Here is a 25654-nt window from a genome sequence, read left to right as displayed (position 1 = left end):
AAATTAGAGAAAATATATTAAATCAGGAAAACTTGGCTTATTAGGCAAATCGGGCCCTGCATAGTAGGCTGAGAAGTGCGTTCTGGCTATTAGGTACGACATATATATATATATATATGTCGTACCTAGTAGCCAGAACTCACTTCTGAGCCTACTATGCAAGGCCCGATTTGCCTAATAAGCCAAGTTTTCATGAATTAATTGCTTTTCGACTACCTAACCTACCTAACCTAACCTAACCTAACTTTTTCGGCTACCTAACCGAACCTAACCTATAAAGATAGGTTAGGTTAGGTTAGGTAGGGTTGGTTAGGTTCGGTCATATTTCTACGTTAATTTTAACTCCAATAAAAAAAAATTGACCTCTTACATAATGAAATGGGTTGCTTTATCATTTCATAAGAAAAAAATTATAGAAAATATATTAATTCATGAAAACTTGGCTTATTAGGCAAATCGGGCCTTGCATTGTAGGCTGAAAAGTGAGTTCTGGCTACTAGGTACGACATATATATATATATATATATATATATATATATATATATATATATATATATATATATATATATATATATATATATATATATATATATATATATATATGTCGTACCTAGTAGCCAGAATGCACTTCTCAGCCTACTATGCAAGGCCCGATTTGCCTAATAAGCCAAGTTTTCATGAATTAATTGTTTTTCGACAACCTAACCTACCTAACCTAACCTAACCTAACTTTTTCGGCCACCTAACCTAACCTAACCTATAAAGATAGGTTAGGTTAGGTTAGGTAGGGTTGGTTAGGTTCGGTCATATATCTACGTTAATTTTAACTCCAATTAAAAAAAATTGACCTCATACATAATGAAATGGGTAGCTTTATCATTTCATAAGAAAAAAATTAGAGAAAATATATTAATTTAGGAAAACTTGGCTAATTAGGCAAATCGGGCCTAGCATAGTAGGCTCAGAAGTGCGTTCTGGCTACTAGGTACGGCATATATATATATATATATATATATATATATATATATATATATATGTCGTACCTAATAGCCAGAACGCACTTCTCAGCCTACTATTCAAGGCCCGATTTGCCTAATAAGCCAAGTTTTCATGAATTAATGTTTTTTCGTCTACCTAACCTACCTAACCTAACCTAACCTACCTTTTTTTGGCTACCTAACCTAACCTTACCTATAAATATAGGTTAGGTTAGGTTAGGTAGGGTTGGTTAGGTTCGGTCATATATCTACGTTAATTTTAACTCCAATAAAAAAAAATTGACCTCATACATAGAGAAAAGGGTTGCTTTATCATTTCATAAGAAAAAAATTATAGTAAATATATTAATTCAGGAAAACTTGGCTTATTAGGCAAATCGGGCCTTGAATAGTAGGCTGAGAAGTGAGTTCTGGCTACTAGGTACGACATATATATATATATATATATATATATATATATATATATATATATATATATATTTGTATATATACATATATATATATATATATATATATATATATATATATATACATATATATATATATATATATATATATATATATATATATATATATATATATATATATATATATATATATATATATATATGTCGTACCTAGTAGCCAGAACGCACTTTTTGGCCTACTATGCAAGGCCTGATTTGCCTAATAAGCCAAGTTTTCCTGAAATAATATAATTTCTAAAAAAAAATTCTTATGAAATGATAAAGCTACCAATTTCATTATGTATGTGGTCAATTTTTTTTTATTGAAGTTAAAATTAACGTAGATATATGATCGAACCTAACCAACCCTACCTAACCTAACCTAACCTATCTTTATAGGTTAGGTTAGGTTAGGTAGCCGAAAAAGTTAGGTTAGGTTAGGCTAGGTAGGTTAGGTAGTCGAAAACCAATTAATTCATGAAAAGTTGGCTTATTAGGCAAATCGGGCCTTGCATAGTAGGCTGAGAAGTGCGTTCTGGCTACTAGGTACGACATATATATATATATATATATATATATATATATATATATATATATATATATGTCGTACCTAGTAGCCAGAACGCACTTCTCAGCCTACTATGCAAGGCCCGATTTGTCTAATAAGCCAAGTTTTCATGAATTAATTGTTTCTCGTCTTCCTAACCTACCTAACCTAACCTAACCTAACTTTTTTTGCTACCTTACCTAACCTAACCTATAAAGATAGGTTAGGTTAGGTTAGGTAGGGTTGGTTAGGTTCGGTCATATATCTACGTTAATTTTAACTCCAATAACAAAAAATTGACCTCATACATAATGAAATGGGTAGCTTTATCATTTCATAAGAAATAAATTAGAGAAAATATAATAATTCAGGAAAACTTGGCTTATTAGGCAAATCAGGTCTTGCATAGTAGGCTGAGAAGTTCGTTCTGGCTACTAGGTACGACATATATATATATATATATTTATATATATATATATATATTTATATATATATATATATATATATATATATATATATATATATATATATATATATATATATATATATATATATATATGTCGTACCTAGTAGCCAGAACTCACTTCTCAGCCTACTTTGCAAGGCCCAATTTGCCTAATAAGCCAAGTTTTCATGAATTAATGTTTTTTCGTCTACCTAACCTACCTAACCTAACCTATCCTAGCTTTTTTTGGCTACCTAACCTAACCTTACCTATATATATAGGTTAGGTTAGGTTAGGTAGGGTTGGTTAGGTTCGGTCATATATCTACGTTAATTTTAACTCCAATAAAAAAAGTTGACCTCATACATAGTGAAAAGGGTAGCTTTATAATTTCATAAGAAAAAAATTATAGTAAATATATTAATTCAGGAAAACTTGGCTTATTAGGCAAATCGGGCCTTGAATAGTAGGCTGAGAAGTGAGTTCTGGCTACTAGGTACGACATATATATATATATATATATATATATATATATATATATATATATATATATATATATATATATATATATATATATATATATTAGTATATTTTGGTAGTAGTCTTTCCTGTAGACATATATTATTAAATATGACCGAAAAAGTAAGATTAATAATTCTAACACGAATTTTCTCGATCTTTCTTACGTTTCTTTACACTGTTGATGTAAAAGATAGACTGGGAGAATGGGGATCCACATGGAGGTGCAGATACGTGGAGAGCTAAACTCTTTTTAAGTGGCAACAAGGAATTTTCTGAGCCAGCATGTCAAGGAACCCACAGGAGTGAGAGGCAATGATGAACCAGCCAGACTCGACTTGATATTCACCCTGAATGAGTCAGAAATAAGGGAAGTCAAAGTTAAAGCCCCCATAGGAATGAGTGACCACAGTGTCCTGACCTTTGAGTACTTGGTGGAGGTAAGGATAACCTATCCAAGGTTGGGATCGGCGGGAAAAAGACCGAAGAGGAAAATATGACGAGATGAGGAACTTCCTCAGGGGAATACCATGGGAAACAAAACTTAGAGAAAAGAATGTGCAGGTCATGATGGATTTTGTCACCCAGAAGTGCCAAGAAGCTGCAGACAGGTTTATACCCGTCCAAAAGGAGAAAAACGAAAAACAACAGGTAAACCCATGGTTCAACCAGGAATGCAAGGTAGCAAAACAACTGAAAAAAGAACATGGAGAAACTACAGAAATAACAGAACACTAGAGAGCAGGGAGAAATACCAGAGGGCCAGAAATGAGTACCTCAGAGTGAGGAGGGAAGCAGAGAAACAGTTTGAAAATGACATTGCAAGTAGAGCCAAGACCCAACCAAAGCTGCTCCACAGCCACATCAGGAGGAAAACAGCAGTGAAGGAACAAGTGATGAAGCTGCGAAAAGGGGAGAACAGATACACAGAGAATGACAAGGAAGTGTGTGAAGAGCTCAACAAGAGATTCCAGGAGATCTTCACAATAGAACAAGGAAAAGCCCATGCACTAAGTGAGGAGGCGGCAAACCAAGCAACCTTTGAGGAATATGACCTCACCAGTGGAAAGGTGTCAAAAGGTCAAAAGGTGTCTGCTGGAGCTGGATGTGACAAAGGCTGTTCGGCCTGAAAGAATCTCACCATGGATACTAAAGGAAGGAGCAGAAGCCCTAAGTGTGCCACTCTCTATGGTTTATAACAGGTTACTGGAAACAGGAGACTTACCAGAAAGTTGGAAGACAGCTAACGTGGTCCCAATATATAAGAAGGGTGACAGGAAAGAGACACTGATCTACAGGCCAGTTTCCTTAACTTGTATACCATGCAAGGTGATGGAGAAGATCGTGAGGAAAAGACTCGTAGAGCATCTGGAGGGAAATAACTTTGTAACGCACCACCAACATGGGTTCAGGGATGGTAAATCGTGTCTCACAGGTTTAATAGCATTTTATGACCAGCAACAAAATTTAGGCAGGAAAGAAAAAGGTGGGCCTACTGCATTTTCCTGGACTGCCAGAAAGCCTTTGACACAGTACCCCATAAAAGGCTGTTAAAAAAGTTGAAGCAACAGGCAGGACTAAAAGGGAAGGTGCTCCAGTGGATAAGGGAGTACTTAAGCAACAGGAAACAGCGAGTAACGGTGAGGGGGGAGACATCAGTGTGTGAAAGATGTCACCAGCGGAGTCCCACAGGGCTCAGTACTTGGACCCATCCTGTTTCTAATATATGTAAACGATCTTCCGGAGGGTACAGACTCATTCCTCTCAATGTTTGCTGATGATGCAAAAATTATGAGAAGAATCAAGACGGATGAAGATAGACAGAGACTACAGGATGACCTGGATAAACTGGAGGAATGGTCTAAAAAATGGCTGCTAAAGTTCAACTCAGGAAAGTGTAAGGTGATGAAATTAGGCAAAGGGAGCAGGAGGCTGAACACAAGGTATCATCTGGGAAGTGAAATCCTGCAAGAGTCAAATAGAGAGAAAGATTTGGGGGTTGATACCACACCGAACCTGTCCCCAGAGGCCCACATCAAAAGAATATCATCAGCGGCATATGCTAGACTGGTCAGCATAAGAACTGCCTTTAGAAACTTGTGTAAGGAATCTTTCAAAACCCTGTAAACCACTTATGTAAGACCAATCCTGGAGTATGCAGCTCCAGCTTGGAGTCCATACCTAGTTAAACACAAGACAAAGCTAGAGAAGATTCAGCGGTATGCCACCAGGCTCGTCCCGGAACTGAGAGGAATGAGCTACGAGGAAAGGCTAAAGGAGCCGAACCTCACATCCCTGGAAAACAGAAGAGTAAGGGGAGACATGATAACCACCTACAAAATTCTCACGGGAATTGACAGGGTGGACAAAGACTAACTCTTCAGCACGGGTGGAACACGAACAAGGGGACACAGGTGGAAACTTAGTACCCAGATGAGCAACAGAGACGTTAGAAATAATTTTTTCAGTGTCAGAGTAGTTAATAAATGGAATGCTTTAGGCAGTGATGTGGTGGACTCCATACACAGTTTCAAATGTAGATATGATAGAGCCCAGTAGGCTCAGGAATCTGTACACCAGTTGATTGACGGTTGAGAGGCGGGACCAAAGAGCAAAAGCTCAACCCGCACAAGCACAATTAGGTAAGTACAATTAGGTAAGTACACACACACACAGACACACACAAACACACACACACACACACACACACACACACACACACACACACACACACACACACACACACACACACACACACACACACACACACACACACACACACACACACACGCACGCACGTACGCACGCACGCACTCACGCTCGCACACAAGTGGAAGACGGCGAATGTGGTCCCAATATACAAAAAGGGCGACAGGCAAAAGGCACTGAACTACAGGCCAGTGTCCTTGACTTGTATACCATGCAAGGTGATGGAGAAGATCGTGAGAAAAAAACTAGTAACACATCTGGAGGGAAGGTACTTCGTGACAAATCGCCAACATGGGTTCAGGGAGGGTAAATCTTGCCTGACTGGCTTAATATAATTCTACGACCAGGTGGCAAAGATTAAGCAAGAAAGAGAGGGCTGGGCGGACTGCATTTTCTTGAATTGTCGGAAAGCCTTTGACACTTCCGCATAAGAGGCTGGTACATTAGCTGGATAGACAAGGCAGGTGTAGCTGGTAAGGTGCTCCAGTGGATAAGGGAGTACCTAAGCAATAGGAAGCAGAGAGTTACGGTGAGGGGTGAGACATCCAATTGGCGTAAAGTCACCAGTGGAGTCCCACAGGGCTCTGTACTTGGTCCTATCTTGTTTCTGATATATCTAAATGATCTCCCGGAGGGTATCGATTCATTTCTCTCAATGTTTGCGGACGATGTCAAAATTATGAGAAGTATTAAAACAGAAGAGGACTGTTTGAGGCTTCAAGAAGACCTAGACAAGCTGAAGGAATGGTCGAACAAATGGTTGTTAGAGTTTAACCCAACCAAATGTAATGTAATGAAGATAGGTGTAGGGAGCAGGAGGCCAGATACAAGGTATCATCTGGGAGAGGAAATTCTTCAGGAGTCAGAGAAAGAAAAAGACTTGGGGGGTTGATATCACGCCAGACCTGTCTCCTGCAGCACATATCAAGCGGATAACATCAGCGGCATATGCCAGGCTGGCCAACATACGAACGGCATTCAGAAACTTTTGTAAAGAATCATTCAGAACTTTGTATACTAAATATGTCAGGCCAATCCTGGAGTATGCAGCCCCCGCATGGAGTCCATATCTAGTCAAGGATAAGACTAAACTGGAAAACGTTCAAAGGTTTGCCACCAGACTAGTACCCGAGCTGAGAGGTATGAGCTACGAGGAGAGACTACGGGAATTAAACCTCACTTCGCTGGAAGACAGAAGAGTTAGGGGGGGGGACATGATCACCACATTCAAGGTTCTGAAGGGAATTGATAGGGTAGATAAAGAGAGGCTATTTAACACAAGGGGCACACGCACAAGGGGACACAGGTGGGAACTGAGTGCCCAAATGAGCCACATAGATATCAGAAAGAACTTTTTTAGTTTCAGAGTGGTTGACAAATGGAATGCATTAAGAAGTGATGTGGTGGAGGCTGACTCCATACACAGTTTACAAGTGTAGATATGATAGAGCCCAATAGGCTCAGGAATCTATACACCTGTTGATTGACGGTTGAGAGGCGGGACCAAAGAGCCAAAGCTCAACCCCCGCAAACACAACTAGGTGAACTAGGGAAGTACACACACACACACACCAGCAATCCCAGAGGGGAGTGGCGAACCCCAACCCAGTAATTCAGAAACCCCAGAGAGGACTGCAACACTCCAGCCCACCACCCAATAGGGCCCCCCCCCCATCCCCAGCACAAATCCTTCCTTGCCCTTGCACAATGCCCACCATATCACCCAAATCCTCCCTCCCCACTTACCCCGAGTATCCCCTGCTCTTCCATTCCCTGCCCCAGTCAGGCCCAGGCAAGACCTAAGCCCCCATCCCTCACTCCACCTCCCCCCCCCCCTGTTAACTACACCACAGGAGGACGTGCCCTCTTTCTGAGTCAATCCCTGCCCCCCAACCTCAAGCACTCCCTGCCTCCTCACCCCCAGAAAATTCTTCCTGCCCCAAGCAGACCTGGGCAAGGCGTAAGCCCTGCATATCCCACTCCACCTCCCCCTGAACCCCTGGCAACTACCTCACAGGTGGATGAGCCTACCCAAGTAAGCTCATCCCATGATGCCCTTTGAATTTCTTCCGACACTTGTGGGGAAGTAGGGTGAAAATAGATATAGGAATGTGAGCTTCAAGGTAATGTACACAAACATTGATGGGACTTCCAATAAAGCAAGTGAACTGGCGGAAAGGGCACAAGAAGAAAACCCAGATGTTATAGGACTCATGGAAACAAAATTGTCAGGATTCATAACAAATGCTGTGTTTCCAAAAGTCTACTGTATAGTAAGGAAAGAGAGGGAAGGGAGAAGAGGTGGATGAGGGGCCCTGCTGATAAGGAAGGACTGGAGTTGTGATGAGATGGAAATTTTGGGCTGTGATGGGTTCAGAGATTACATAACAGGAACTATAACAATGGGTGGACCTAAGATAAAAGTAGCAGTCATTTACAACCCTCCCCTAAATGACAGAAGACCCTAACAGAGTTTGATAGGGACAACATGGCAACCAATAATACAATAGAGAGAGCAGCTTCAGGTGCCTGCAGGAATAGCTCATGACTCTTAATCATGGGCGATTTCAACCGTGGAAAAATAGAGTGGGAGAATGGGGACCCACATGGTGGTGCAGATACTGGAGAGCTAAACTCTTGGAAGTGGCAACAAGGAACTTCCTGAGCCAGCACGTCAGGGAATCCACAAGAATAAGAGGCAATGACGATCCAGCTAGACTTGACCTGATATTCACTCTGAATGAGTCAGAAATAAAGGATGTCAAAGTTGAAGCCCCCACAGGAATGAGGGACCACAGTGTATTGACAATTGAGTACTTGGTGGAGGTAGGGATAACCTATCCAAGGATGGGATCGGAAGGGAAAAGATTAAATTACCGAAGAGGGAAAATATGACGAGATGAGGAACTTCCTAAGGAAAATAACATGAGAAACAACTTGGAGACAAGACTGTACAGGATATGACGGATTATGTCACCCAGAAGTGCCAGGAAGCTGCAGACAGGTTTATCCCGGTCCAAATGGAGAAAAACGAAAAGCAACAGAAGAATCCACGGTTTAACTTGGAATGTAAGGTAGCGAAGCAACTGAATAAAAGAACAGAAACTACAGAAATAACAGAACACCAGAGAGCAGAGAGATACCAGAGGGCCAGAAATGAGTACATCAGAGTGAGGAGGGAAGCAGAGAAAGACAGTATGAAAATGACATCACGTGTAAAGCCAAGACCCAACCAAAACTGCTCCTCAGCCACATCAGGAGGAAAACGGCAGTGAAGAAACAAGTGATGAAACTGAGAAAGGGGGAGAACAGATACACAGAGAACGACAAGGAGGTGTGTGAAGAACTCAACAAGAGATTCCAGGAAGTCTTCACAAAAGAACAAGGAGACGCCCCTGCATTAAATGAGGAGGAGGCAAACCAAGCAACCTTGGAGGAATTTAACATCAAAATAGGTCAAAATAAATCTGTTGGAGTTGAATGTGACCAAGGGTGTTGCGCCTGACAGAATCTCATCATGGATACTAAAGGAAGGTACAGAAGCAATAAGTGCGCCACTCTTTACGGTGTATAACAGGTCAATAGAAACAGGAGACCTACCAGAAAGTTGGAAAACAGCTAACGTAGTCCCAATATACAAAATGAGTGACAGGCAAGAGGCACTGAACTACAGGCCAGTTTCCCTAACTTGTATACCATGCAAGATGATGGAGAAGATTGTGAGGAAAAGGCTCATAGAGCATCTGGAGGGAAATAGCTTTGTATCACCCCTCCAAGATGGGTTCCGAGATGGTAAATCATGTCTCACAGGTTTAATAGAATTCTATGACCAGAAAATAAAAATTAGGCAAGAAAGAGATGGGTGGGCAGACTACATTTTCTTGGATTGTCAGAAAGCCTTTGACATAGTACCCCATAAAAGGCTGTTACAAAAGTTGACGCAACAGGCAGAAGTAGAAGGGAAGGTGCTGCAGTGGATAAGGGAGTATTTAAGCAACAGGAAACAACGAGTAATTATGAGGGGGAGACATTGGAGTGTCGAGATGTCACCAGCGGAGTCCCACAAGGCTCAGTACTTGGACCCATCCTTTTTCTAATATATGTCAACAATCTTCCAGAGGGTATAGACTCAGTCCTCCCTATGTTTGTTGATGACGCAAAAATTATGAAAAGAATCAAGACAGATGAAGATAGACAAAGACTACAGGACGTCCTGGACAAACTGGAGGAATGGTCTAGAAAATGGCTGCTATATTTCTACCCAGGAAAGTGTAAAGTAATGAAATTAGGCGAAGGGAGCAGAATGCTGAACACAAGGTACCATCTGGGAGGTGAAATCCTGCAAGAGTCAAATAAAGAGGAAGATTGGGGGTTGATATCACATTGAACTTGTCCCCAGAGGCATACATCAAATGGATATCATTAGCGCCATATACTAGGTTGGCCAACATAAGAACTGCCTTAGAAACTTGTGTAAGGAATCGCTCAGGACCCTGTATACCACTTATGTAAGACCAATCCTGGAATATGCAGCTCCAACCTGGAGTCCATATCTAGTTAAACACAAGACAACGTTAGAGATGATTCAGCGGTATGCTACCAGACTCGTCCCGGAACTGAGAGGTATGAGCTACGAGGAATGGCTAAGGGAGGTGAACCTCACGTCCCTGGAAAACAGAAGAGCAAGGGGAGACATGATAACCACCTACAAAATTCCCAGGGGAATTGACAGGGTGGACAAAGACAATCTCTTCAGCACGGGAGGAACTCGAACAAAAGGACACAGGTGGAAACTTAGTACCCAGCTGAGCCAAAGAGACGTTAGAAAGATTTTTTTCAGTGTCAGAGTAGTTAATAAATGGAATGCACTAGGAAGTGATGTGGTGGAGGCTGACTCCATACACAGTTTCATATATAGGTATGATAGAGCCCAGTAGGCTCAGGAATCTGTACACCAGTTGAATGACGGTTGAGAGGCGGGACCAAAGAGACAAAGCTCAACCCCCGCAAGCACAACTAGATGAGTACAACTAGGTGAGTACAGAGCCACTTACAATACACAGCCACACACACACACACATAGCAACATACACATACATCCTCACACCCATACACACACACACACACACACACACACACACACACACACACACACACACACACACACACACACACACACACACACACACACACACACACACACACACACACACACACACACACACACACACACGTAGAGCGACCTGACCTGACGGCCAGGTGGGACAACCCGCCGTGGAACTGCTGATTGTGTTTGTTGGGTGGTGACTGTAACTCCAGAGATTTGTGTAGATAGAGAAGAACCGACATCATCAATCTACTAGCACTTAGTGAATCACCAAGTGGAAGGCGACGACGGAGCACCATCGTCAACCATACATCATCATTACTCATCTAGTTGTGTGAGCGGGAAGCAGACTGGTATGTACCCCTTCTCTGGTCAATTAATCAGGTGTACAGTGTGAGGTAAAATATTATCAAATTCTTGTTCAGGACAACATATATATTTAAAATCTCAGAGTGGCTCATTTTGGGTAGAAGTTTACGCTTACAGGAACTCGTGACACACGCATGCACGCACGCACGCACACACACACTCATGCCCACGTACGTATGCACGCACACACACACGCACACACAGGCTAGAAGGGATTAACACCTTTCGTGGAAAAGGGATAAAACCTCTCATAATCCACCCCCCTCTCTTACCCCTTCTCATACCCCCTCTCTTACCTGCCGTAAGCTGCAACCTCACCTCTTAACCCCATCCCACACGCACACACATTCTCTCTCTCTCTCTCTCTCTCTCTCTCTCTCTCTCTCTCTCTCTCTCTCTCTCTCTCTCTCTCTCTCTCTCTCTCTCTCTCTGCTCTCTCTCTCTTGCTCTCTCTCTCTCTCTCTCTCTCTCTCTCTCTCTCTCTCTCTCTCTCTCTCTCTCTCTCTCTCTCTCTCTCTCTCTCTCTCTCTCTCTCTCTCTCTCTCTCTCTCTCTCGCTCTCTCTCTCTCTCTCTCTCTCTCTCTCTTGCTCTCTCTCTCTCTCTCTCTCTCTCTCTCTCTCTCTCTCTCTCTCTCTCTCTCTCTCTCTCTCTCTCTCTCTCTCTCTCTCTCTCTCTCTCTCTCTCTTGCTCTCTCTCTCTCTCTCTCTCTCTCTCTCTTGCTCTCTCTCTCTTGCTCTCTCTCTCTCTCTCTCTCCCTCTCTCTCTCTCTCTCTCTCTCTCTCTCTCTCTCTCTCTCTCTCTCTCTCTCTCTCTCTCTCTCTCTCTCTCTCTCTCTCTCTCTCTCTCTCTTGCTCTCTCTCTCTTGCTGTCTCTCTCTCTCTCTCTCTTGCTCTCTCTCTCTTGCTCTCTCTCTCTCTCTCTCTCTCTCTCTCTCTCTCTTGCTTTCTCTCTCTCTCTCTCTCTCTCTCTCTCTCTCTCTCTCTTGCTCTCTCTCTCTCCTGCTCTCTCTCTCTTGCTCTCTCTCTCTCTCTCTCTCTCTCTCTCTCTCTCTCTCTCTCTCTCTCTCTCTCTCTCTCTCTCTCTCTCTCTCTCTCTCTCTCTCTCTCTCTCTCTCTCTCTCTCTCTCTCTCTCTCTCTCTCTCTCTCTCTCTCTTGCTCTCTCTCTCTTGCTCTCCCTCTCTTGCTCTCTCTCTCTTGCTCTCCCTCTCTTGCTCTCTCTTTCTTGTTCTCTCTCTCTCTCTCTCTCTCTCTTGTTCGCTCTCTCTGGCTCTCTTTTGCTCTCTCTCTCTTGCTGTCTTGCTCTCTCTCGCTCTCTTGCTCTCTCTTTCTCCCTTGCGCTCTCTCTCTCTTGCTCTCTCTCTTGACAAGGGGCAAAATGGCAGGAGGCCGCAACAGGGACACGGGAAGCAGCCAGGCTGACCAAACGAAGGAAATGCTAACCCAAGTTCTGGAGGAATTCAGGAGGGAGATGAATGAAATGAGGATTACAATTAACAATCTGCAAAGTGAGCTGGCATCAGCAAGGGAGGAGATCAAATCTCTCACAGAGAAAAATAAAGAGACCGAGCACCAGATTATCATCCAAAGGGAAGGTGGGAATGTTACATTGGAAGGAAATGCCTCTGTACCTGAAACATTTGTGGAACGACTGAAAAAGAGCTCAGAAGCAATGGACACAGTGAGGGAGGTAGCGATGCAGGCAGCTACATCACAGGAAGCAGCAAGGTGCACCACTCAACTGCTGGAAAGAAAAAGATCAGTAGTAGTTGTAGGCATCAAATAACAGGAAGGATCCAACAGGTAAGAATGGAATGGCAAGGATAGAGAGGCAGTACATGGGCTACTGAAGGGGTTACAGATGGAAGGGGCTGTACATAACATTGAGAAGGTTTTCAGGTTGGGCTGGTACAACAAGAACAGAAACCGACTTGTAAAGGTGGTGTTTACAAACGAAACCACGAAGGAGGATATTCTCGAAAGGAAGAGTCGTCTACAGCATGTGGAGGGATACAAAAAGGTATTCCTGCAGAGGGTCAGGACGAAGGAGGAGAGAGCCAGGGCAGCAGAGGCAAGGAGGAAGCGCAGGGAGAGAGGAGCAAACCAGGAAATCACAGCCCCCAACACAACAGTCCCAGAGACAAGTGGGGAACCCAAAACCAGCATCCCAGCAACACCAGAGCGGAGGGCAACACCACCACCCCCCTCTGCATAGAAACCCTCCCTTCCCCTCACCTTACCTGCCCCCACCCAACCCTCCCTCCCCCCCCCACCAAATTCTGACCCTGACACCCCTTCGCCATTCCCATCATGTCCCCCCTCCCACCTTTCCTCCCCTGTCCCCCCTCCCTCTTCATCCCATACCCTCCCTATCCCTCCTCTACCCTCACCCCGTATCCTCCATGTCCCCCCTATCTCCTTAACCCACACCCTACCTGTCCTCCCTTCCCTTAATACCCCCACCCCCCACCCCAAAATCCTCTAAGACACTGCAAATCACCACACAGATCTTCTCACCCACGGAACAGTTTCCCACACCAGCAGAATGCTCGCCAAGAAAGGGACATGAAAATGAACAGAAGAAAGTGAGCTTCAAGGCGATGTACACTAACATAGATGGGATTACAAATAAAACAAGTGAACTTGGAGAATGGGCACTAGAAGAAAACCCAGACATAATAGCACTCACAGAAACAAAGCTAACGAAAATCATAACAAACACAGTGTTTCCACAGGGCTACTATGTAGTGAGGAAAGAGAGAGAAGGGAGAGGTGGAGGTGGTGTAGCTTTGCTACTAAGAGAAGGTTGGAGTTTCGAAGAGATGGTAAATCAGAACTGTGAAGGTTTCAGTGACTACATATCAGGCACCATAGCAACTAGAGGACAGAAAATTATAGTAGCAGTCATATATAACCCCCCACCGAATGACAGAAGACCCAGACAGGAATATGATAGAAACAACATGACCACCATCAATATAATAGAGAGAGCAGCTTCTGTGGCTAGCAGGAACGGATCCAAACTTCTAATCATGGGAGACTTCAACCATGGAAGATAGATTGGGGGAACAGAGACCCACATGGAGAGCTAAGCTGCTGGATGTGGCAACAAGAAACTTTCTAACTCAACACGTCAAGGGACCGACAAGAATGAGAGGAGGGGATGAACCAGCTTTGCTTGATCTGATATTTACCCTAAATGAGTCAGATATAAGGGAAGTTAAGTTGGAAGCCCCATTGGGAATGAGTGATCATAGTGTATTGAGCTTTGAGTACCTGGTTGAGCTGGGAATTATCACCCCCAAAAAAGAACTGGGAACAAAAGGGCTGGCGTACGGAAAGGGAAACTATGAGGAGATGAATAAATTCCTATAGGATATACATTGGGACACAGAACTCGGAACCAAGTCCGTACAAGACATGATGGACTATGTCACCCAAAAATGTCAGGAGGCTGTAAGCAGGTATGTCCCAGCCCGACAGGAAAAAACAGAGAAGCAAAGGAAGACTCCGTGGTTTAATAAGGAATGTATGAAAGCAAAGAAGCTGAACAAAAGGGCATGGAGGAACTTCCGTAATAACAGAACACCAGAAAGTAGAGAGAGAGACACCAGAGAACCAGGAACGAGTACGTCAGTGTGAGAAGAGCAGCTGAGAAAAGGTATGAAAATGATATAGCTAATAAAGCCAAGACCGAACCCAAGCTACTACACAGTCACATCAGGAGGAAGACAACAGTGAAGGAACAGGTGATGAAACTTAGGGTTTGCGAGGACAGGTACATAGAGAATGACAAAGAGGTGTGTGAAGAACTCAACAAAAGGTTCCAGGAGGTCTTTAGAATAGAACAGGGAGATGTCACAGCGCTAGAAGAGGTGGCAGCAAACTAGGTGACCTTGGATAGGTTCGAAATTACAAGAGATGAGGTCAAGAAGAACCTATTGGAGCTGGATGTGAGAAAAGCTGTTGGGCCGAACGGAATCTCGCCATGGGTATTGAAAGAGTGTGCAGGAGCACTTTGCTTACCACTCTCCATAGTGTATAGTAGGTCACTGGAAACGGGGGATCTACCAGAAATATGGAAGACTGCTAATGTAGTACCAATATACAAAAAGGGTGACAGACAAGAGGCACTGAACTACAGGCCAGTGTCCTTAACTTGTATACCATGCAAGGTGATGGAGAAGATTGTGAGAAAAAACCTAGTAACACATCTGGAGAAAAGAGACTTCGTGACAACCCATCAACATGGGTTCAGGGAGGGGTAAATCTTGCCTTACAGGCTTGATAGAATTCTACGATCAGGTGACAAAGATTAACCAATAAAAAGAAGGGTGGGCGGACTGCATTTTTTTGGACTGTCGGAAAGCCTTTGACACAGTATCCCATAAAAGGTTAATGCATAAGCTGGTGAAACAGGCAGGAGTAACTGGTAGGGCGCTCCAGTGGATAAGGGAGTACCTAAGCAATAGGAAGCAGAGAGTTACAGTGAGGGGTGAGACCTCAGACTGGCGTGAAGTCACCAGTGGAGTCCCACAGGGCTCTGTACTTGGACCTATCCTGTTTCTGATATACGTAAATGATCTCCCAGAGGGTATAGACTCATTCCTCTCAATGTTTGCTGACGACGCCAAAATTATGAGAAGGATTAAGACAGAGGAGGACAGCTTGAGGCTTCAAGAAGACCTGGACAAGCTGCAGGAATGGTCGAACAAATGGTTGTTAGAGTTTAACCAAAGCAAATGTAATGTAAAGAAGATATGGGGAGGAAACAGGAGACCAGATACAAGGTATCACTAGGGAGATGAAATACTTCAAGAGTCAGAGAGAGAGAAAGACCCGGGGGTTGATATCACGCCAGACCTGTCCCTTGAAGCTCATATCAAGAGGATAACATCAGCGGCATATGCCAGGTTAGCTAACTTAAGAACGGCCTTTAGAAACTTGTGTAAGGAATCTTTCAGAACTTTATATACTACATATATCAGACCAATCCTGGAGTATGTGGCTCCAGCATGGAGTCCATATCTAGTCAAGCATAAGACTAAACTGGAAAAGGTTCAAAGGTTTGCCACCAGACTAGTACCCGAGCTGAGAGGTATGAGCTACGAGGAGAGACTACGGGAATTAAACCTCACTTCGTTGGAAGACATAAGAGTTATGGGGGACATGATCACCACATTCAAGATTCTCAAGGGAATCGACAGGGTTGATAAAGACAGGCTGTTTAACACAAGGGGCACACGCACTAGGGGACACAGGTAGAAATTGAGTGCCCAAATGAGCCACAGAGATATTAGAAAGAACTTTTTTAGTGTCAGAGTGGTAGACAAATGGAATCCATTAGGAAGCGATGTGGTGGAGGCTGACTCCATAAACAGTTTCAAGTGTAGATATGATAGAGCCCAATAGGCTCAGGAACCTGTACACCTGTTGATTGACGGTTGAGAGGCGGGACCAAAGAGCCAGAGCTCAACCCTCGCAAGCACAACTAGGTGAGTACACACACACACACACACACACACACACACACACACACACACACACACACACACACACACACACACACACACACACACACACACAAACACACACACACACAGTTCTTGGATTGTCGGAAAGCCTTTGACACAGTACCGCATAAGAGGCTGGTACATAAGCTGGAGAGACAGGCAGGTGTAGCTGGTAAGGTGCTCCAGTGGATAAGGGATTACCTAAGCAATAGGAAGCAGAGAGTTACGGTGTGGGTTGAGACCTCTGATTGGCGTGAAGTCACCAGTGGAGTTCCACAGGGCTCTGTACTCAGTCCTATCTTGTTTCTGATATATGTAAATGATCTCCCGGAGGGTATAGATTAATTTCTGTCAATGTTTGCGGATGAGGCCAAAATTATGAGAAGGATTAAGACAGAAGAGGACTGTTTGAGGCTTCAAGAAGACCTAGACAAACTGAAGGAATGGTCGAACAAGTGGTTATTAGAGTTCAACCCAACCAAATGTAATGTAATGAAGATAGGTGTAGGGAGCAGGAGGCCAAATTCAAGGTATCGTCTGGGAGAGGAAATCCTTCAGGAGTCAGAGAAAGAAAAAGACTTGGGGGTTGATATCACGCCAGACCTGTCTCCTGCAGCACATATCAAGAGAATAACATCAGCGGCATATGCCAGGCTGGCCAACATACGAACGGCATTCAGAAATTTGTGTAAAGAATCATTCAGAACTTTGTATACCACATATGTCAGGCCAATTCTGGAGTATGCAGCCCCAGCATAGTGTCCATATCTAGTCAAGGATAAGACTAAACTGGAAAAGGTTCAAAGATTTGCCACCAGACTAGTACCTGAGCTAAGAGGTATGAGCTACGAGGAGAGACTGCGGGAATTGAACCTCTCTTCGCTGGAAGACAAAAGAGTTAGAGGGGACATGATCACTACATTCAAGATTCTCACGGGAATTGATAGGGTAGATAAAGACAGGCTATTTAACACAAGGGGCACACGCACAACGGGACACAGGTGGAAACTGAGCGCCCAAATGAGCCACAGAGATATTAGAAAGAACTTTTTTAGTGTCAGAATGGTTGACAAATGGAATGCATTAAGAAGTGATGTGGTGGAGGCTGACTCCATACACAGTTTCAAGTGTAGATATGATAGAGCAAAATAGGCTCAGGAATCTGTACACCTGTTGATTGACGGTTGAGAGGCGGGACCAAAGAGCCAGAGCTCAACCCCCGCAAACACAACTAGGTGAGTACAACTAGGTGAGTACACAAAAGTGCGTGGAGGAACTTCCGGAATAACAGAACACCAGAAAGCAGAGAGATACCAGAAAACCAGGAATGAGTACGTCAGGGTGAGAAGAGAAGCAGAGAAAAGTTATGAAAATGATATAGCAAACAAAGCCAAGACCGAACCAAAGCTACTCCACAGTCACATCAGAAGGAAAACAACAGTGAAAGAACAGGTATTGAAACTTAGAACAGGCGAGGACAGGTATACAGAGAATGACAGAGAGGTGTGTGAAGAACTCAACAAGAGGTTCCAGGAGGTCTTCACAATAGAACAAGGTGAGGTCACTGTGCTAGGAGAAAGGGAGGTAAACCAGGCGGCCTAGGAAGAGTTCGAAATTACAAGAGAGGAGGTCAAGAGACGCCTGCTGGATCTGGATGTTAGAAAGGCTGTTGGTCCAGATGGGATCTCACCATGGATACTGAAAGAGTGTGCAGAGGCACTTTGCTTGCCACTCTCCATAGTGTATAGTAAGTCACTGGAGACAAGAGACCTACCAGAAATATGGAAGACAGGGAATGTGGTCCCAATATACAAAAAGGGTAACAGGCAAGAGGCACTGAACTACAGGCCAGTGTCCTTGACTTGTATACCATGCAAGGTGATGGAGAAGATCGTGAAAAAAAACCTGGTAACACATCTGGAAATAAGGGACTTCGTGACAAATCGCCAACATGGGTTCAGGGAGGGTAAATCTTGCCTTACAGGCTTGATAGAATTCAACGATCAGGTGACAAAGATTAAGCAAGAAAGAGAGGGCTGGGCGGACTGCATTTTCTTGGATTGTCGGAAAGCCTTTGACACAGTACCGCATAAGAGGCTGGTACATAAGCTGGAGAGACAGGCAAGTGTAGCTGGTAAGGTGCTCCAGTGGATAAGGGAGTACCTAAGCAATAGGAAGCAGAGAGTTACAGTGAGGGGTGAGACCTCCGATTGGCGTGAAGTCACCAGTGGAGTCCCACAGGGCTCTGTACTCGGTCCTATCTTGTTTCTGATATATGTAAATGATCTCCCGGAGGGTATCGATTCATTTCTCTCAATATTTGCGGACGATGCTAAAATTATGAGAAGGATTAAAACAGAAGAGGACTGTTTGAGGCTTCAAGAAGACCTAGACAAGCTGAAGGAATGGTCGAACAAATGGTTGTTAGAGTTTAACACAACCAAATGTAATGTAATGAAGATAGGTGTAGGGAGCAGGAGGCCAAGGTTTCATCTGGGAGAGGAAATTCTTCAGGAGTCAGAGAAAGAAAAAGACTTGGGGGTTGATATCACGCCAGACCTGTCTCCTGCAGCACATATCAAGAGGATAACATCAGCGGCATATGCCAGGCTGGCCAACATACTAACGGTATTCAGAAACTTGTGTAAAGAATCATTCAGAACTTTGTATACCACATATGTCAGGCCAATCCTGGAGTATGCAGCCCCAACATGGAGTCCATATCTAGTCAAGGATAAGACTAAACTGGAAAAGGTTCAAAGGTTTGCCCACCAGACTAGTACCCGAGCTGAGAGGAATGACCTACGAGGAGAGACTACAGGAATTAAACCTCACTTTGCTGGAAGACAGAAGAGTTAGGGGGGACATGATCACCACATTCAAGATTCTCAAGGGAATTGATAGGGTAGATAAAGAAAGGCTATTTAACACAAGGGGCACATGCACAAGGGGACACAGGTGGAAACTGAGTGCCCATATGAGCCACAGAGATATTAGAAAGAACTTTTTTAGTGTGAGAGTGGTTGACAAATGGAATGCATTAGGAAGTGATGTGGTGGAGGCTGACTCCATACACAGTTTACAAGTGTAGATATGATAGAGCCCAATAGGCTCAGGAATCTGTACACCTGTTGATTGACGGTTGAGAGGCAGGACCAAAGAGCCAGAGCTCAACCCCCGCAAACACAACTAGGTGAGTACACACACACACACGTAGTAGTGTATGTGTGTGTGTGCCTTTAGAACTCTTTAGTTGTGCCCATCAACTCACACAAATAGGTGAGTACACACACAGTAGTGTGTCAACAGTAGCAGGCCGCCGACGGTAGGAGACACACGATTAGTGAGGACGCGGAAATTCGTCAATTTCTCGGGACATTGAAGGAGTATAGAGGCTAGATCATAGTATTTGGCCTCTCGCAGTGTGTAGCTAGCAGGGTGCTACATAGCATAATCATATCGCTATTGATAGTGCGATGAAACCAAAGTGGAGTTAGTGGCATCACTGGTGCATATAAGTGTGGCAGACCGCGTGGAGCGACCTGACCTGACGGCCAGGTGGGATGACACGCCGTGGAACTGCTGATTGTGTTTGTTGGGTAGTAAATGTGATCAGTGGTAAAGTAAATTAGTGAACTGTAACACAACGATACAGTGACTAACTCCAGAGCTTTGTGTAGATAGAGAAGAACCGACATCATCAATCTACTAGCACTTAGTGAATCACCAAGTGGAAGGCGACGACGGAGCATCATCGTGAACCATACATCGTCATTACTCATCTAGTTGTGGGAGCGGGAGGCAGACTAGTATGTACCCCCCTCTCTGGTCAATTAATAAGGTGTACAGTGTGAGGTAAAATATTATAAAATTCTTGTTCAGGATAGCATATATATTTAAAATCTCAAAGTGGCTCATTTTGGGTAGAAGGTAACACTTACGAAAACTTGTGACACACGCACACACACGCACACATGCACAACGAACAACAAGGACTCGTAGGACGGTGGTCAGGGAACGACAAGGGTAGGACGGCGGTCCGCGAATTACTTCAATATTCTCGGGATATTTACGTACCAGTGAGCCCAAAACATAGTTTTTGGTCATATGAAGGGTACAGCAACGCAGTGATAACGCAACATAGTGAATTCTTATAACGTTTGATAAGAAAAAAATTGAAAAAGAACGAGATTGTGGCAAGACGATGGCACCAGAGGCCTGAGAAGGGAAGAGCTTGGACCACCACGTGGGAGGACCTCTGGCGGAGACGTCAACAATTAAGGCGGACATCGCTTCATAAATCACCTAATTGTGCTGTGGGATGGTTACTCGGAGGTGAGTGCCTCTCAAAGTCAGTCATACAAGGTGTACAGTGTTTTTTATACAGTAATTAGCTTTGAACATAAGTTAATTAAAATACGAAAAAGAAGCTCAGGAGCCTCAGCTTGGTACTAGTTTCTCACACCTGTGTGTTACAATACACCGCCACTGACTAGATCTACCCCCCCCCTCCTCACCATAACACGCCAGTGTAAACACACACACACACACACGCACGCACAAACCAGCCTACCGCCAACCTCACCTCTCACCCCAGGGACTGACCCACCATACCTCACCCACCTGATTGCCCTCCTTCCTCTCTTCCTCTCTGCCTACTTCTCACTCTCCCTCCCTTTCACTCCCCTTCACTCCTCCTCTCCCTTTCACTCCCTCTCTCCCTCTCCCTCCATCCCTCCACCAGTTAACCCCCCCCACCGTGCCACCCCCACAATAAACAGACACACACACATACACACACACACACACACACACACACACACACACACACACACACACACACACACACACACACACACACGCACACGCACGCACGCACGCACGCACGCACGCACGCACACAAAGACACACACGGACACACACACACGGACACACACACACGCACATACAGACACACACACACACACACACACACACACACACACACACACACACACACACACACACACAGGTCAAGTGGGATGGTAAGACAACAGAATGAAGCTGGAGGAGAGGGACTGGACGAGTCATTCATGGAGATGATTGCTAAGGCATGGAAGGAAGTCAGTGGGGAATTGAAGGACCTGATGGAAACTATATGTAAGCTGCAGATAGAACTAAGTGCAGCACAAGAGGAGATAAAAAGCCTAAAAACAGGCCCTCATCAGACACTGGCCCAGGGGACCAACCCCCAGGTGCCAGGAGATGTAGCAATGGCAGGGACCCTTACAATTGGCCCAACCTTTGCTGAAATGCTCAAGAGCCCAGGAGCAATGTCCACAGTCAAGGAAGCTGTAATGAAAACAGTAACCTCACAGGAGGCAGATAGATGCACAAGCCAGCTAATGGAAAGGAAAAGAGCTGTAGTAGTGGTAGGTGTCAAGGAACAAGAGGGCTCCACAAGGGAGGAAACGAGGACTAAAGACAAAGCTGCAGTGGCAGGGATATTAAAGGAGATAGGAATGGAAGGGGCTGAACGAGACATAGAACAGTTTTTCCGGATTGGCCAGTACAACAGAGACAAAAAGAGATTGATCAAGGTAGTATTCAAGAGCGAGGACATCAAAGAGGACATCCTAGTAAGGAAGAGCAAACTGAGGCATGCAAGGAACTACAAAAAGGTATATGTTCAGAGGGACATGACCAGAGACGAGATAGTAAGGGCAGCAGATGCAAGGAAAAGGCGCAAGGAGAGGGAAGAGAGCCAGGGAACCTCAGCCTCCAACCCAGCAATCCCAGAGGGGAGTGGGGAACCCCAATCCAGCAACCCAGGAACCCCAGGGGGGAATGCAACACCCCAGTCCACCACCCAATAGGGCCCTCCCTACCCCCCAGCACAAACCCTTCCTTGCCCCTGCATAATGCCCATCATGAAACCCAAATCCTCCCCCTCCCCTTACCCCAAGTAGCCCCTGCTTTCCCAGCCCCTGGTCTTCTCCCTGCCCCAAGCAGGCCTGAGCAAGACCAAAGCCCTCTATCCCCCACTCCACCTCCCTCCAAACCCCTGTTAACTACACCGCAGGAGGGCGTGCCCTCTCCCCAAGCAATCCCTGCTCCCTCACCCCCAGGACTTCTTCCTGCCCCAAACAGGCCTGAGGAAGACCTAAGCCCTCCACCCCCCACTCCACCTCCCCCTGAACCCCTGGCAACTACCTCACAGGAGGAGGAGCCTACCTAAGTAGCAATGACCATAGAACAACCTCCTACACTTGTAGGGAGTGTGGGTGAAATTGGATATAAGAAAGTGAGCTTCAAGGTAATGTACTCAAACATTGATGGGATTACCAATAAAGCAAGTGAACTGGCAGAAAGGGTGCAAGAAGAAAACCCTGATGTAATAGAACTAACAGAAACAAAATTGTCAGGAGTCATAACAGATGCTGTGTTTCCAAAGGACTACTATATAGTAAGGAAAGAGAGGGAAGGAAGAGGAGGTGGAGGAGTGGCCCTGCTGATAAGGAAGGACTGGAGTTTACATGAGATGGAAATTCCGGGCTGTGACGGATTCAGAGATTTCATAACAGGAACTATAACAATGGGTGGACCTAAGATAATAGTGACAGTCATTTACAACCCTCCCCTAAATGACAGAAGACCTAGACAGGAGTTTGATAGGAACAACATAGCAACCATTAATATAATAGAGAGAGCAGCTTCAGTTGCCTGCAGGAATGGCTCAAGACTCTTAATCATGGATGATTTCAACCATGGAAAGATAGACTGGGAGAATGGGGACCCACATGGTGGTGCAGATACGTGGCGAGCTAAACTCTTGGAAGTGGCAACAAGGAATTTTCTGAGCCAGCATGTCAAGGAACCCACAAGAATGAGAGGCAATGATGAACCAGCTAGACTCGACTTGATATTCACCCTGAATGAGTCAGAAATAAGGGAAGTCAAAGTTGAAGCCCCCATAGGAATGTACTGTACTGACCTGTACTGACCACAGGTCAGTACTGACCACAGTGTACTGACCTTTGAGTACTTGGTGGAGGTAGGGATAACCTATCCAAGGATGGGAGTGGAGGGGAAAAAACTGAATTACCGAAGAGGAAAATATGACAAGATGAGGAACTTCCTCAGGGGAATACCATGGGAAACAGAACTTAGAGACAAGAATGTGCAGGTCATGATGGATATTGTCACCCAAAAGTGCCAGGAAGCTGCAGACAGGTTTATCCCCGTCCAAAAGGAGAAAAACGAAAAACAACAGAAAACCCATGGTTCAACCAGGAATGTAAGGTAGCGAAACAACTGAGTAAAAGAACATGGAGAAACTACAGAAATAACAGAACACCAGAGAGCAGGGAGAGATACCAGAGGGCCAGAAATGAGTACATCAGAGTGAGGAGGGAAGCAGAGAGACAGTTTGAGACAGTTTGAAAATGACATCGTGAGTAAAGCCAAGACCCAACCAAAGCTGCTCCACAGCCATATCAGGAGGAAAACAGCAGTGAAGGAACAAGTGATGAAGCTGTGGAAAGGGGAGAACAGATACACAGAGAATGACAAGGAGGTGTGTGAAGAACTCAACAAGAGATTCCAGGAGGTCTTCACAATAGAACAAGGAGAAGCCCCTGCACTAAATGAGGAGGCGGCAAACCAAGCAACCTTGGAGGAATTTGACCTCACCAGTGATGAGGTCAAAAGGTGTCTGCTGGAGCTGGATGTGACAAAGGCCTGATAGAATCTCACCATGGATACTAAAGGAAGGTGCAGAAGCACTAAGTGTGCCACTCTCTATGGTGTATAACAGGTCACTGGAAACAGGAGACTTACCAGAAAGTTGGAAGACAGCTAACGTGGTCCCAATATACAAAAAGGGTGACAGGCAAGATGCACTGAATTGCAGGCCAGTTTCCTTAACTTGTATACCATGCAAGGTGCTGGAGAAGATCGTGAATAAAAGGCTCGTAGAGCATCTGGAGGGAAATAACTTTGTAACGCACCACCATCATGGTGCGTTAGAGATGGTAAATCGTGCCTCACAGGTTTAATAGAATTTTATGACCAGGCAACGAAAATTAGGCAGGAAAATGAAGGGTGGGCCGGCTGCATTTTCCTGGATTGCCAAAAAGCCTTTGACACAGTACCCCATAAAAGGCTGTTAAAAAAGTTGGAGCAACAGGCAGGAGTAAAAGGGAAGGTGCTCCAGTGGATAAGGGAGTACTTAAGCAACAGGAAACAGCGAGTAACGGTGAGGGGGGAGACATCAGAGTGGCGAGATGTCACCAGTGGAGTCCCACAGGGCTCAGTACTTGGACCCATCCTGTTTCTAATATATGTGAACGATCTTCCAGAGGGAATAGACTCATTCCTCTCGATGTTTGCTGATGATGCAAAAATTATGAAAAGAATCAAGACGGATGAAGATAGACAGAGACTACAGGATGACCTGGATAAACTGGAGGAATGGTCTAGAAAATGGCTGCTGAAGTTCAACTCGGGAAAGTGTAAGGTGATGAAATTAGGCGAAGGGAGCAGGAGGCTGAACACAAGGTATCATCTGGGAGGGGAAATCCTGCAAGAATCAAATAGAGAGAAAGATCTGGGGGTTGATATCACACCGCAACCTGTCCTCTTAAAAAGAACGTCAACAGTTGCCGTTTGACTCTACGGCTGTTTATGGACGTTATTTTGTCTTAAACTACGTCTATTTTCGCTTCCATTGACTATCTCTTGTTATACAATGAAATACCACACTCTTATTATTCTATAACTCACAGACTATGCTCTGATACATGTTCTTCAAGTAAAAATACATATATTTTTGCCTTAATTAGGCCCTAATCCAGAAAATTCCAGCCTATCGATCTTTATATTTAGGAAAACATCTAATAAATTTGGAAATGAATTTTTCGTTCGCCGACAGTTTCCTGTTACTATTTAGTCTTTTATGCTTTAATGTCGCTGGTCATTGTGACTTTCCCAGGATTTATATATGTTTTGTAGTAGCATTTAGTC

The sequence above is a fragment of the Procambarus clarkii genome, chromosome 16 (genome assembly GCF_040958095.1).
Source record: "Procambarus clarkii isolate CNS0578487 chromosome 16, FALCON_Pclarkii_2.0, whole genome shotgun sequence".
NCBI classification, from domain to species: Eukaryota; Metazoa; Arthropoda; class Malacostraca; order Decapoda; family Cambaridae; genus Procambarus; species Procambarus clarkii.
This window is presented reverse-complemented; position numbering follows the sequence as displayed.